Below are 13,592 nucleotides of genomic sequence, written 5' to 3'. Positions count from 1 at the left end.
AGAGCAATCTTTGTGCACAGCATTATGTCCTAGCTGTGCTATGGCAGAAAAGTAACATGGTCTCTTTACTTTGTGTAACCCATGTCCTTTCTCAAATGCTCATATCTACATACCTTGCATGATTTTGCCAAGTATAGACAAGAGAGACAAGCTGTTGAGCTCCACAGAGCTTATCTTAAGATCTGACAAAGGTACTCAGAATGTAACATAAAATTTAAAAATTCCTCCAGACGGCGATTTAAGAACCAAAAAACCGGACATGGCCGGGAAAATACGGGTGTATGTTAACCCTGCCTAAAGTTCTTTTTTAAAAAGATGGGCCTGAACTAGAAACGAGCTCTGTTTCACATGTGTGGGTCTCCGCCACTCCCTGGGGGTGTGCTCGGGTGACCAGATGTCCCAATTTTATAGGGACAGTCCCGATTTTGGGGTCTTTTTCTTATATAGGCTCCTATTACCCGCCACCCCCATCCCAATTTTTCACACTTGCTGTCTGGTCACCCTAGGGTGTGCACATGTGTGGGTCTCAGCTGCTCCCTGCCCCCCCCCCTCATTGAAGCAGGTGTGCAGGGTTACTGCCCTGGGAACTGCAGGGCACCAGTGGACATGGGGCCAGCTGCAGACAGGGGCGTGGGGCAGGGCTAGCTAGAGGCAGGGAGTGCGGGGCTGGCTGCAGGCAGGACAGGGGGTGTGGGGCTGGCTGCAGGCAGGAGGGTGCAGGGTTGGCTGGAGACAGGGCAGGGGGTGTGTGCAGCAGGGGCTGGCTGCGGGCAGGGGATGCAGCAGGGGCTGGCTGCGGGCAGGGGAGGGGGTGCGGCAGGGGCTGGCTGCGGGGGCTGGCTGTGGGCAGGGGGTGTGGGGGTGGCTGGAGGCAGGGGCTGGCTGCGGGCATGGTGGTGGGTACTCATGGGGAGAGCGGCTGGGAGCAGCCCGAGCAGCAGGACGCAGCCCAGGCCCAGCAGAGCAGCCGGGGACCCACCAGGCAGCAGCGGGAGCCCCAGGGCCAGGGGTCGGGGGAGCAGCAGCAGCATCAGGGCTCGTGCCCAGGGCCAGGTGGCAGCCCACATGGCTCCCGCAGCGCAGCGCAGCGCCGCCGGAGGAGGAATTACATCACTTCCCGTCCGGAACCCATCAAAGCCTCAGCACCCCCTGCAGGGAAGCGGGTTAACAACCGGTTCTAAAACTGCTTCAAAATTTAACAACCGGTTTGCGCAAACCGGTGCGAACCAGCTCCAGCTCACCACTGCACATGTCCCTGTAGTGTCACAGCAGCCAGGAGTTGGATGCTGTCTGCAGCATCCTCAGGAAGCCCCCCGCCCCAGGTGGAGATAGGCTTCTTCTAAGGACGATTGTTTTATCCCAATGGCTCTGTCAAGGTTCCTCCCCCCCTCTGAACTCTAGGGTACAGATGTGGGACCTGCATGAAAAACCTCCTAAGCTTATCTTTACCAGCTTAGGTCAAAACTTCCCCAAGGTACAAAATATTCCACCCTTTGTCCTTGGATTGGCCGCTACCACCACCAAACTAATACTGGTTACTGGGGAAGAGCTGTTTGGACACATCTTTCCCCCCAAAATACTTCCCAAAACCTTGCACCCCACTTCCTGGACAAGGTTTGGTGAAAAGCCTCACCAATTTGCCTAGGTGACTACAGACCCAGACCCTTGGATCTTAAAAACAATGAACAATCCTCCCAACACTTGCACCCCCGCTTTCCTGGGAAATGTTGGATAAAAAGCCTCAGCAATTTGCATAGGTGACCACAGACCCAAACCCTTGGATCGGAGAACAATGAAAAAGCATTCAGTTTTCTTACAAGAAGACTTTTAATAAAAATAGAAGTAAATAGAAATAAAGAAATCCCCCCTGTAAAATCAGAATGGTAGATACCTTACAGGATAATTAGATTCAAAACATAGAGAACCCCTCTAGGCAAAACTTTAAGTTACAAAAAAGATACACAGACAGAAATAGTTATTCTATTCAGCACAATTCTTTTCTCAGCCATTTAAAGAAATCATAATCTAACACATACCTAGCTAGATTACTTACTAAAAGTTCTAAGACTCCATTCCTGGTCTATCCCCGACAAAGACAGACTATAGACAGACACACAGACCCTTTGTTTCTCTCCCTCCTCCCAGCTTTTGAAAGTATCTTGTCTCCTCATTGGTCATTTTGGTCAGGTGCCAGCGAGGTTACCTTTAGCTTCTTAACCCTTTACAGGTGAGAGGAGCTTTCCCCTGGCCAGGAGGGATTTCAAAGGGGTTTACCCTTCCCTTTATATTTATGACAGGCTCATTAACCTGAATGGGCCCTTCCCAGCCAGTCGTCCAGACAGAGACCCTTTTACCTAATGGGCGTTCCCCAGGTGTAAACACATTTGTAATACAGATACATAGTCAATATTCCTAACTTCAGATACAAAAATGATACATGTATACAAATAGGATAATCATATTCAGTAAATCATAACCTTTCCAATGACACCTCACATGACTTATCTTACATAAAATACATTATGATTATGTCATACTCATCATAATAATATATCTGTGAAGAATATGGGGTGCAGTGTCACAGAAGGATCTAGGAGACTAGGGTGGCTCCAAATGAATCCCAGTCCAGTGACCGCAATGCAGATTCATAGAATCATAGAATATCAGAGTTGGAAGGGACCCCAGAAGGTCATCTAGTCCAACCCCCTGCTCGAAGCAGGACCAATTCCCAGTTAAATCATCCCAGCCAGGGCTTTGTCAAGCCTGACCTTAAAAACCTCTAAGGAAGGAGATTCTACCACCTCCCTAGGTAACGCATTCCAGTGTTTCACCACCCTCTTAGTGAAAAAGTTTTTCCTAATATCCAATCTAAACCTCCCCCACTGCAACTTGAGACCATTACTCCTCGTTCTGTCATCTGCTACCATTGAGAACAGTCTAGAACCATCCTCTTTGGAACCCCCTTTCAGGTAGTTGAAAGCAGCTATCAAATCCCCCCTCATTCTTCTTTTCTGCAGGCTAAACAATCCCAGCTCCCTCAGCCTCTCCTCATAAGTCATGTGTTCTAGACCCCTAATAATTTTTGTTGCCCTTCGCTGGACTCTCTCCAATTTATCCACATCCTTCTCGTAGTGTGGGGCCCAAAACTGGACACAGTACTCCAGATGAGGCCTCACCAATGTCGAATAGAGGGGAACGATCACGTCCCTCGATCTGCTCACTAAGCCCCTACTTATACATCCCAAAATGCCATTGGGCTTCTTGGCAACAAGGGCACACTGCTGACTCAAATCCAGCTTCTCGTCCACTGTCACCCCTAGGTCCTTTTCCGCAGAACTGCTGCCTAGCCATTCGGTCCCTAGTCTGTAGCGGTGCATTGGATTCTTCCATCCTAAGTGCAGGACCCTGCACTTATCCTTATTGAACCTCATCAGATTTCTTTTGGCTCAATCCTCCAATTTGTCTAGGTCCTTCTGTATCCTATCCCTCCCCTCCAGCATATCTACCACTCCTCCCATAATCACATGCACTAACCGAAGTGTTACACTGACATGCCCCAGACTTCTTAGTATCCTCATAACTTGATGGATAATTTGCTCAGAGCAATAACCTTGAATCAGCTAGGTTTTAATTTCAGGATACTCAGAAACTGACTGGAATAGCTGCCTGTGAGGATACTCTTATTCCAGGATAGTTATTGCCCTTCAAATTCACACTCTACTTTATTCTGGAATAACTTCAGACAAAACCTTAGAGATGATGTTTCTTCTGCTTTCTATATTCTACTTTCCAAAAAAAAAACAGGCAGACAGACAAACTCTGGCATTAGTACACATTCACAGAGAGATAGCATAACACTGTCCTTCTGAGTACGAGAAAACTGTATTAAGCAATACATGTAACCCATATTCAGCCATTCTGTAAATAATCCAGTGTCAGTTATCCCCTAGACCCTGAACCCTAGACCAGGGTGCCTCTAGTTGAGTGTCAGGAGCCGCTGTCCAGACTTAGAATCTGGTGCCTGCAACACGGCACACGTGTCCTCCCCTCAGCTGCTGTCTTCCCCATTACTATTCCTCAGGATAAATTCTTATTCCCATGTTAGTGAGAGGAAGGCATCACCCAGGAGAAGGGAACCAGAAAACAATCTCCAAAGCGTTCATGAAACTGGCAGTCCAGGAGGCAAAGGAGAGGATGACAGAGGCAGAAGTAAGTCTCTCCTCTAAAGTGACACCACAGTGTTTCTCCTCCCACTGCGGAGTGTAGTTACCCTTCCCCTCTCGCTCCCCTCGAGGCACAGAAAGGAGGAAACCTACAGTGTGGAGGAGACAGAGCAGGGGAAAGTTTCCATCATGTGGAGACATCTGCTGTCAGCACTGTTCCTTTGGGTCTCAGTTACAATCTGAGTAACTATGAGGACGGGGTGGGGCAGGGAGGGCCAGAGTCCCAAGTTGAGGGGACACATTCTTATGACTGAGATTGAGGTATTAGGGGATCTCTAGACATTGTCTGATCCGCTTCAAGACCCTTGGAGGAACCAAGAGAATCACCAAGAAGCAGGGACTTGTGGGTAAAAATACACCCACCTGAGACTGTCCCATCCCAGAGTGAATCCCAGATGGGAGACTCCTAGTACTTATCCTGTCAATTCTCTCCACAGGGTAGGGAAATCTCAGCCAAGAATAACACACAAAGGCCCCTGTTTATTTGCACAGACAAAGTGACTGTCTTGTCCATTTTGTGTCTTTTACTGCATCTCAATTTTTCTCTCTCTCTTCCTCCACCCCTCACTTGTCCCCTTGTGTTTTTGTAAAAAACAATTCACATTTTTTCCAGGTGTGGGCTCAGCCTACGTGGAGCAGCTGCCCTTCTTCGTGGGGGGCTTAGGAGAATCCTCAACCCTGCAGTGTACCTTGAAACAAACCAGCTGCCAGTTCATGTACTGGTACCAGCAGCAGGGTGGAAGAGAGCTGGAGGGGCTCTTCTACTCTCTAGAAGATGGACCAGGAACCAATTTCACAGCCAAACCTATGACAGCCTTGAGAAGCAACAAAAAATGGGACCTTACATGGAAAAGCCTTTCATAGTCTGACTCTGCTGTGTATCACTGTGCCTGCAGCACTGCACAGTGACACAGAGCCCTGAGACAACCACCAAAAACCCAGAGAGGCAGAGTGGGGCGGAGATAGAGCACATGTGTGTGCCTAGGAGTCAGAAGGCTATTGAGAAGCCGTGGTTCCCAGATGAAGTGTCCGGAATATCTGGGTTGTCTCCAGAAGGTCTGTTGAGAACCCCAAGAACTGCCATATCAAAGCACTGGCTCATTCACACAGTTGGTTTCAAGGTTCTGTGGCAGGAAAAACACCACAGCGGCCCAACACTGTAGCATTTAATGTCAGAAAGGGGAACTACACAAAAATGAGGAGGTTAATTAAACAGAAATTAAAGGGTCCAGTGGCAAAAGTGAAATCTCTGGAAACTGCTTGGAAACTTTTTAAAGACACCAGAATAGAGTCTCAACTTAAATGTGTACCCCAAATTAAAAAAACATAGTAAAAGAACCAAAAAAGAACCACTGTGGCTAAACAACAAAGTAAAAGAAGCCGTGAGAGACAAAAAGGCATCCTTTAAAAAGTGGAAATTAAATCCTAGTGAGGAAAATAGAAAGGAGCATAAACACTGGCAAATGAAGTGTAAACATACAAGTAGGAAGGCCAAAAAAGAATGTGAAGAACAGTTAGCCAAAGACTCAAAAAGTAATAGCAATTTTTTTTTTTTTAAGTACATCAGAAGCAGGAAGCCTGCTAAAGAACCAGTGGGGCCACTGGACGATCGAGGTGCTAAAGGAACACTCAAGGATGAGAAGGCCTTTGCGGAGAAACTAAATGAATTCTTTGCATCAGTCTTCATGGCTGAGGATGTGAGGGAGATTCCCAAACCAGAGCCATTCTTTTTAGGTGACAGATCTGAGGAACTGTCCCAGATTGAGGTATCATTACAGGAGGTTTTGGAAGAAATTGATAAATTAAACAGCAATAAGTCAGCAGGACCAGCTGGTATTCACCCAAGAGTTCTGAGGAACTCAAATGTGAAATTACAGAACTACTAACTGTAGTCTGTAATCTATCATTTAAATCAGCTTTTGTACCAGATGACTGGAGAATAGCAAAGATGACGATAATTTTTAAAAAGGGCTCCAGAGGTGATCCCAGTAATTAAAGGCCTGTAAGACTGACTTTAATACCGGGCAAACTAGTTGAAACTATAATAAAGAATAATATTGTCAGACATAGAGATGAACATAATTTGTTGTGGAAGAGTGAACATGGCTTTAGTAAAGGTAAATCATGCCTCAGCAATCTACTAGAATTCTTTCAGGGGGTCAACTAGTATGTGGACCAAGGGGATCCAGTGGATATAGTGTACTTAGATTTTCAGAAAGCCTTTGACAAGGTTCTCATCAAAGGCTCTTACTCAAAGTAAGCTGCCATGGGATAAGAGGGAAGTTCCTCTCATGGATTGGTAACTAGTTAAAAGATAGGAAACAAAGGGTAGGACAGTTTTCAGAATGCAGAGAGGTAAATAGTGGTGTCCCCCAGGAGTCTATTCTGGGACAAGTCCTATTCTACATATTCATAAATGATCTGGAAAAAGGGGTAAACAGTGAGGTGGCAAAATTTGCCGATGATACAAAATAAATAAAGATAGTTAAGACCCAGGCAGACTGCAAAGAGCTACAAAAGGATCTCTCAAAACTGACTGACTGGACAACCAAATGGCAGATGAAATTTAATGTTGATAAATGCAAAGTAATTCACATTGGAAAGCACATATAAAATGATGGAGTCTAATGAGCTGTTACCACTCAAGAAAGAGATCTTGGAGTCACTGTGGATAGTTCTCTGAAAACATTCACTCAATGTGCAGCAGCAGTCAAAAAAGTGATCAGAATGCTGGGAATAATTAAGAAAGGGATAGATAATAGGAAAGAAAATATCATGTTCCCTCTATCTAAATCCATGGTTTGCCCACATCTTGAATACTGTGTGCTAGGTAAGAGATTGAAGTCCAGGACCTCTATGGTAGCATCCTCCAATATATCCTAGATATATTGGAATTGGAAAAGGTTCAGAAAAGAGCAACAAAAATGATTAGGGGTATGGAATGGCTTCTGTATAAGGAACGATTAATAAGACTGAGGGTTTTCAGCTTGGAAAAAAGACAGCTAAGGGGAGATATGACTGAGGTCTATAAAATCATGACTGGTGTAGAGAAAGTAGATAAAGAAGTGTTTACTACTTCTCATAACACAAGAACTAGAGGTCACCAAATGAAGGTTTAAAACAGGTTTAAAACAAATAAAAGGAAGTATTTCTTCACACAACGAACAGTCAACCTGTGGAACTACTTGCCAGAGGAAGTTGTGAAGGCCAAGACCATAAAAGGCTTCAAAAAAGAACTAGATAAATTTGATAGGGAAAAAAACCCAGAAAACGACCCTATAATCATGTAAAGCTATGCTGCTGTCTTTTTTCTATGCTTATCTGTCCTTTCTACTTTGTTTATGGATAGAAAGAATGTGAACTGTGTGTAACCTGCACTCCCTGCTTTTGGGAAGAGAATTCCTTATACAGATAAGCCTCCATGCTCGTACCTACCCCAGAACTTCAAACAGACTGGGTTAACCGGTTCGAACTGGAAGAGATATCACAATGTATGTTGAACCAAGCTATAAAAGCTCATCCCTGTTCTTTGTTCGGGGCTTCACCATTTTCCTCTGAAAAGGAATTGGTGAGCCCTTCAGCTGTCGTATTTGCTAGCAATAAAGTGCCTCACTTTATCAAAGAGCCAAGACTCTGTGTTTTGTTTGGCTAATACAGAAGTCCAGGGAAGGCTACCCTCCTAACCCTAGACGGGAGGGGAACCCTTTTTCCCTAACAATTTGGGGGCTCGTCCGGGATCGCCTCTTCTCCGGACCGGTGGATGGTCGGGACTCTGAATCCTTCTTGCCGGCACCCGGGTTGCTTTAACCCCGAAGGCTTCCCGTCTCGCTTCCACCCGCCGCTTCGGCGAAATAAGGCATCCCAAAGGCACTAGGGTCCGGACCTATTGGTGAACACCGGCCGGTGGGAACTTGGTGAGTTCTGAATTTTTCCTTTGTGATTGTCTAGACAACAGCCGGGGGTCCCGTCTTTGGGAAAAGATGGGGGGGGGTCCAGTAGAACTGTTGATCCTTCTACGCCTCTGGGCTATATGTTAAAACATTATGATAGGGATATCAAGGCCTTACAATCGGATGGCAACAAAGCTTTGTATAAGTTTATATTTTTGTGTCAAGGTCCCTGGGTGGGAATGACGCAAGATGACCCGGAACCAGGAAATCGCTGGCCGGGGGAAGGAACATTTGAGTTACATAACATTGTTCAATTACGAAAAGTATTGTATGATTTACAACCGCGGCAACTTAAGTATTCTGATGTATGGATAAGGGAGGCCGAACGGCGCAAAAGTGCCAGTGTAACTACTAGTTTACGTGCTGAGGTAGAAAAACTTAAAGCCATGCGGCCCCCACCAAACAATCCAGAATCTAGTCATGCTGACCAGAAGCTAAAAACGTCAAAGTCTATTTATCCCCAACTCCCATTGAAAGAAGCGGGGGATCCTATACCATTGGAAGAATGTAGCTGGCTATGGGGTGGGGTACCGCAGCCTGACCCTGATGCACCCACGCCCCCAACCGGGGAAAGGAGCGGTCCCACTCTCCCACTAGCTACCGATACCCCCACAATTAACGCAGAGCGGGGGGGCGATCCGGAGGCTGGCACCTCTACCAGGGGGTTGACACGTCCTGATCCGCGACACCCCAGTGATGCAACCCCAGCAAAGACCCGGTCTCATGGTTCTCTAGGCACCCCTAAGGCAAAAGTTCTTGGAGCTGCAATAGCTAGTGCAGTCCAAATGCCTATGCGACAACTGCCGAGCGGTGGGGGGGGACACAGATGGTGTATGTCCCTTTTACCAGCACGGATCTAATGAATTGGTCATCTACTTTTCCCTCATTTCGACAGTGTCCGGAAGAATTTATTAAAAAGTTAAAGGGTATTTTCACAATGTATAATTGTAATTATGACGATGTGGAAATGATTTTAAATCAAGTGCTAAGCGAGGGTGAGAAGGAAACGGTGTATAAGAAAGCTAGAGAGACGGTGCAAGGCAGGGCGGCTTATCCGCAAGAGAAACCTGAAATGGATTGGGATGTTCCAGAGACCGTTCAAGAGTGGGATAAAATGAGAAAGCGAATCTTAGAAGCATTAGAGGATATGTCTAAGCCTGTGTATGATTGGGGAAAGGTAGATGCATGTGTTCAAAAGCACGATGAGCACCCAGGGGAATTCTTCCACCGCCTTTGTAAGGTTTTGAAAAACCACGGCGGCTTAGATCCAACCTCCCCTGTAGCGAAAACACAAGTGATCAGCCAGTATGTAAAAAATTTATTACCATTCGCTCGGAAGTATGTGTGTAGTCAACCAGCTTATGAAAACAAAACGCTGGAGGAGGTGGTGGGGTTAGCAGCCCATGCCTGGAGGAATAGGAAGGAATTAGACACTAGGAGGTCCGAAAAGCTCCTTAATCTGCAGTTGCAAGGTTTCCAAGACGGCTCTCGGGGACGGGATGCAAGCCGCAGGAGGGGAGGCTTTCGGGGACGAGGCGGAAGAGGAGGCAGCTCTACCCAGGGATGGGGACCACAAGGTCAGAACTTCCAGCCACGGCCCGGGAGGGCAGGGCCAGATGAGTGCCGGCGGTGCCGACAAAAAGGACACTGGGCTGCCCAGTGCCCAAATTACCCCCTCCAGCCAGCTGACCCTCTTATGCAAGCCTACCAGAGGGTACAGGAAAGGGGGGGAGAAAAAGGAAGTACTGATTGAAAGCTAGCCGCCCACAATGCTTCGTCCCCCTCGCCAGGAACCCCCTCCGCTTCTTGGACAGTGCAGTTGGATGCAAACCACCCGGAGCTTCCAGTTGTGGTGGGAGGAAAAACTTATTCAATGTTAATTGACACCGGGGCAGATAGAAGTACTCTACAGGACCCCACCCTTCCTACCACTTCTGCAACCGTAAAAGCTATAGGCGTTGGTGGCACCGTGTGCGCCCTTCCTCTAACTGCGGAGCAAACGGTCCAGCTTGGCCCGTTATCAGAGGATCATAGCTTTTTAATTGCAACTTCCTGTCCTGCAAATTTATTAGGTAGAGATCTGTTATGTAAACTACGAGCAACTATAATTTGCAGCCCAGAGGGGCTATATCTCTCAGTCCCTACTTCGGTCCCTGAAGCTACGGTAATGGCATTGTTAGCCACTACACCCACCGCCCCCTTTGTCCCTGCTGAGTTATCTGATATTCCTGAAGCATTGTGGGCCTCGGCGTCCACTAAAACTGGACTTTTAAAGTCAGCAGAACCGGTGTATATCAATTACCGTACAGATATCCCTCTGCCCCGAAAAATGCAATATCCATTGCCTAAAGAGGCCATAGAGGGCATTCGGCCAGTCCTACAACAGCTTTTAACTCAAGGAATCATTAAGGAGGCTACCAGCCCTTGCAATACACCTATTCTTCCTGTTAAGAAACCCAAGCCTGGCCCCGATGGCAAACCGGTTTACCGTTTCGTGCATGACCTCCGACTGATTAATGCTATTGTGATCCCGAGAGCTCCGGTTGTTCCCAATCCAGCAACTATTTTAACTGCTATTCCCCCAGGGGCTACTTATTTTACTGTAATTGATCTGTCTTCAGCATTTTTCAGCATCCCTGTGCACCCAGACTCACAGTTCCTATTTGCCTTTACCTTTGACGGATGTCAATACGTATGGACCCGCCTCCCTCAGGGCTACAGGGAAAGCCCTACCATCTTCAGCCAGTATTTAAAGCGAGATCTGGACTCTATTTCGTTGACTATGGGTTCTACTTTGATTCAATACGTTGATGATCTGTTATTGTGCTCTACAGCCAAGGCTGCCTGTGTACAGGACACTCGAATCCTTCTTTTTGCATTGGCCGAAAAAGGTCACAAGGTGGCACTCTCCAAGCTACAGTTTGCCCAACCCGAGGTGGAATATTTGGGGCATCGTATTTCATATGCTTCTACTGCACTTACTCAGGACAGGATTGAAAGCGTTCTGAGTATGCCAAGGCCTACCACTAAAAAGCAACTCCGCCAGTTACTGGGAGCAAGTGGCTATTGTAGAGCCTGGATTCCGGCTTATGCGGAGTTAGTGCACCCCCTCACCGATTTGCTGCTGGATTCCGTTCCCGAACCCTTACCATGGACGACTCTACAGAACAACGCCCTTACCGCTCTCAAACAAGCATTAACTTCTGCACCAGCCCTGGGCAGACCGGATTACGCAAAGCCTTTCACCTTATTTTGCCATGAACAATCTGGCACGGCGTCTGGTATGCTAACTCAGCCCTTTGGGCCTGGCCAGCGACCGGTGGCTTATTTTTCGGTCCTTCTTGACCCAGTGGCTCAGGGTCTTCCGCCCTGTCTCCGCGCTGTTGCGACTGCCGCTGTGTTGGTCAAGAAAGCTTCGGGGCTTACCTTGGGCCACCCTCTTCTAGTTCAAGTGCCTCATGCCGTTGCAGCACTTCTTAATCGTGGATCCACATAGCACCTCACAGCAGCCAGACTGACCAGGTACGAATTGGCCTTGCTCGCCAATCAGGCTGTTACCCTACGCCGCTGCGAAGTCCTGAATCCTGCAACCCTTTTGCCTCTGCCTGAGGATGGGGAACCTCATAATTGCCTCCATGTGGTGGATTTGATCTCCACGCCTCGTCCTGACCTCTCTGATATTCCATTGCAGAATCCTGACCTCCAATTATTTTGTGATGGTTCCGCCTGTCGGGACGAGTTTGGGGCCTTACGAGTTGGCTATGCAATTGTTACCCTGATGGCAACGCTTGAAGCGCATGCCTTACCTACACAAAAGTCAGCGCAAGCAGCAGAACTCGTGGCGCTTGTTAGGGCCTGTCAATTAGCTGAAAACAAAACTGTGGCCATCTATACTGACTCCAAATATGCCTTTTCAGTATGCCACTCTACTGGACAACTTTGGAAGCACCGTGGGTTCCTTACCTCCAGTGGCTCTCAGATCTCCCATGTTGCCTTGATTTCTGCCTTGTTAGAGGCTATTCAACTTCCTGCAGCTGTTTCGGTTACACACTGTAAGGGCCACTCCCGCGCCTCGAACGAGGTTTCCAAGGGAAATGCTGCAGCCGATTCGGCGGCCCGTCATGCTGCCCTCTGTGGGGCTCCAGCCCCTTTTCCTTTTTTGGCACCCCTGCTACTGCAACCAGTGACGCCAGCCGTTTTGCTCTCTGCCCAGCAGACGACGCCCCCGGCCAAAGTTAGCCGTTGGAAATCCATTGGATGCCACCTAAATGAGGACAACCTCTACGTCAGCCCGGACGGTCGTCCGGTTCTCCCAAGACAACTCCTCCCTCAGGTTTCCCAGGCACTCCACCTGGCCTCGCACCTGGGAAAGGGGGGATTAGTGGCTCAAATGGAGAAGTTGTTTTTTGCTCCGGGGGTCCATGCAGCTGCGAAGACCGTCACTGCACAGTGTGAATTGTGTCAACGGTACAATCACCAAGGAGCAGTCAAACCACAAGCTATGGGACATTGCAAACTGCCTGAGTACCCATTTGCTGTGGTCCAGATGGACTTCATGGACTTACCACCAGTGACAGGACTAAAACACTTGCTTGTCCTGGTTGATCTTTTTTCAGGGTGGGTTGAGGCTTTCCCCACTCGAAGGGCAGATGCAGTATCCGTAGCGAAGTGTCTCCTCAAGGAGATAGTGCCCCGCTTCGGGATAATGACTCGTTTGGAAAGTGACCAAGGCCCCCATTTCACTTCCCAAATTATTCAACACTTAGCAAAGGCCCTCGGCATAAAACAAGCCTTGCATACCCCCTATCATCCACAAAGTTCAGGAAAAGTAGAAAGGGTGAATGGGCTGATAAAAACCCAATTGGCAAAGCTATGAGAGCAGACTGGATTAAAGTGGCCTGAAGTGTTACCCATAGTGTTAACCAATCTTCGTAATACACCCCGTAGGAAGCATTCGTTGACACCGTTCGAAATTCTATTTGGCCGACCCTTGCCGATTCCTCTAACCAGTGTAGACGGGTTTGCCCCAGCAAAAACTTCATTAATGGCTGGGCAAGATAAGTTGGGGGGTTATTGTCGCATGTTGCAAGATGCCTTAAGTGATGCATGGGCCAGAGTAAAAGATGCCCAACCTTTACCGCTTGATACTTGTGCGCACTCTCTTTTTCCAGGAGACTTTGTCTGTGTTAAAATCCATCGAAGGAAGCATTGCCTGGAACCAAGGTGGTCGGCCCCGGCCCAAGTCCTTCTGACTACTCCAACTGCAGTGAAGGTCGAGGGCATCGATAGATGGGTGCACTGCAGCCACTGTAAAAAGGTTCCTGCTCCAACATCCCCAACGACTCCCATCACGACCGCCGCTTCTACATAAACTGGGTACCGGTCAATCAGCGGAATCAGAAGCAGTTACAGAACTCTG

The 13,592-nt window shown here is 47.8% G+C and overlaps 1 long non-coding RNA gene across 2 annotated transcripts in view; it reads right to left on the bottom strand.

The window, feature by feature from the left end:
• Positions 1-13,592, bottom strand: part of LOC142069373 (uncharacterized) — a 63,563-nt gene that overhangs the window by 34,284 nt on the left and 15,687 nt on the right. The window lies entirely within an intron of this gene.

Source organism: Caretta caretta, chromosome 1 (genome assembly GCF_965140235.1).
Source record: "Caretta caretta isolate rCarCar2 chromosome 1, rCarCar1.hap1, whole genome shotgun sequence".
Taxonomy (NCBI): domain Eukaryota; kingdom Metazoa; phylum Chordata; order Testudines; family Cheloniidae; genus Caretta; species Caretta caretta.
The sequence above is the reverse complement of the archived record's forward strand: the minus strand, read 5'-3'. Positions and strand labels throughout refer to the sequence as shown.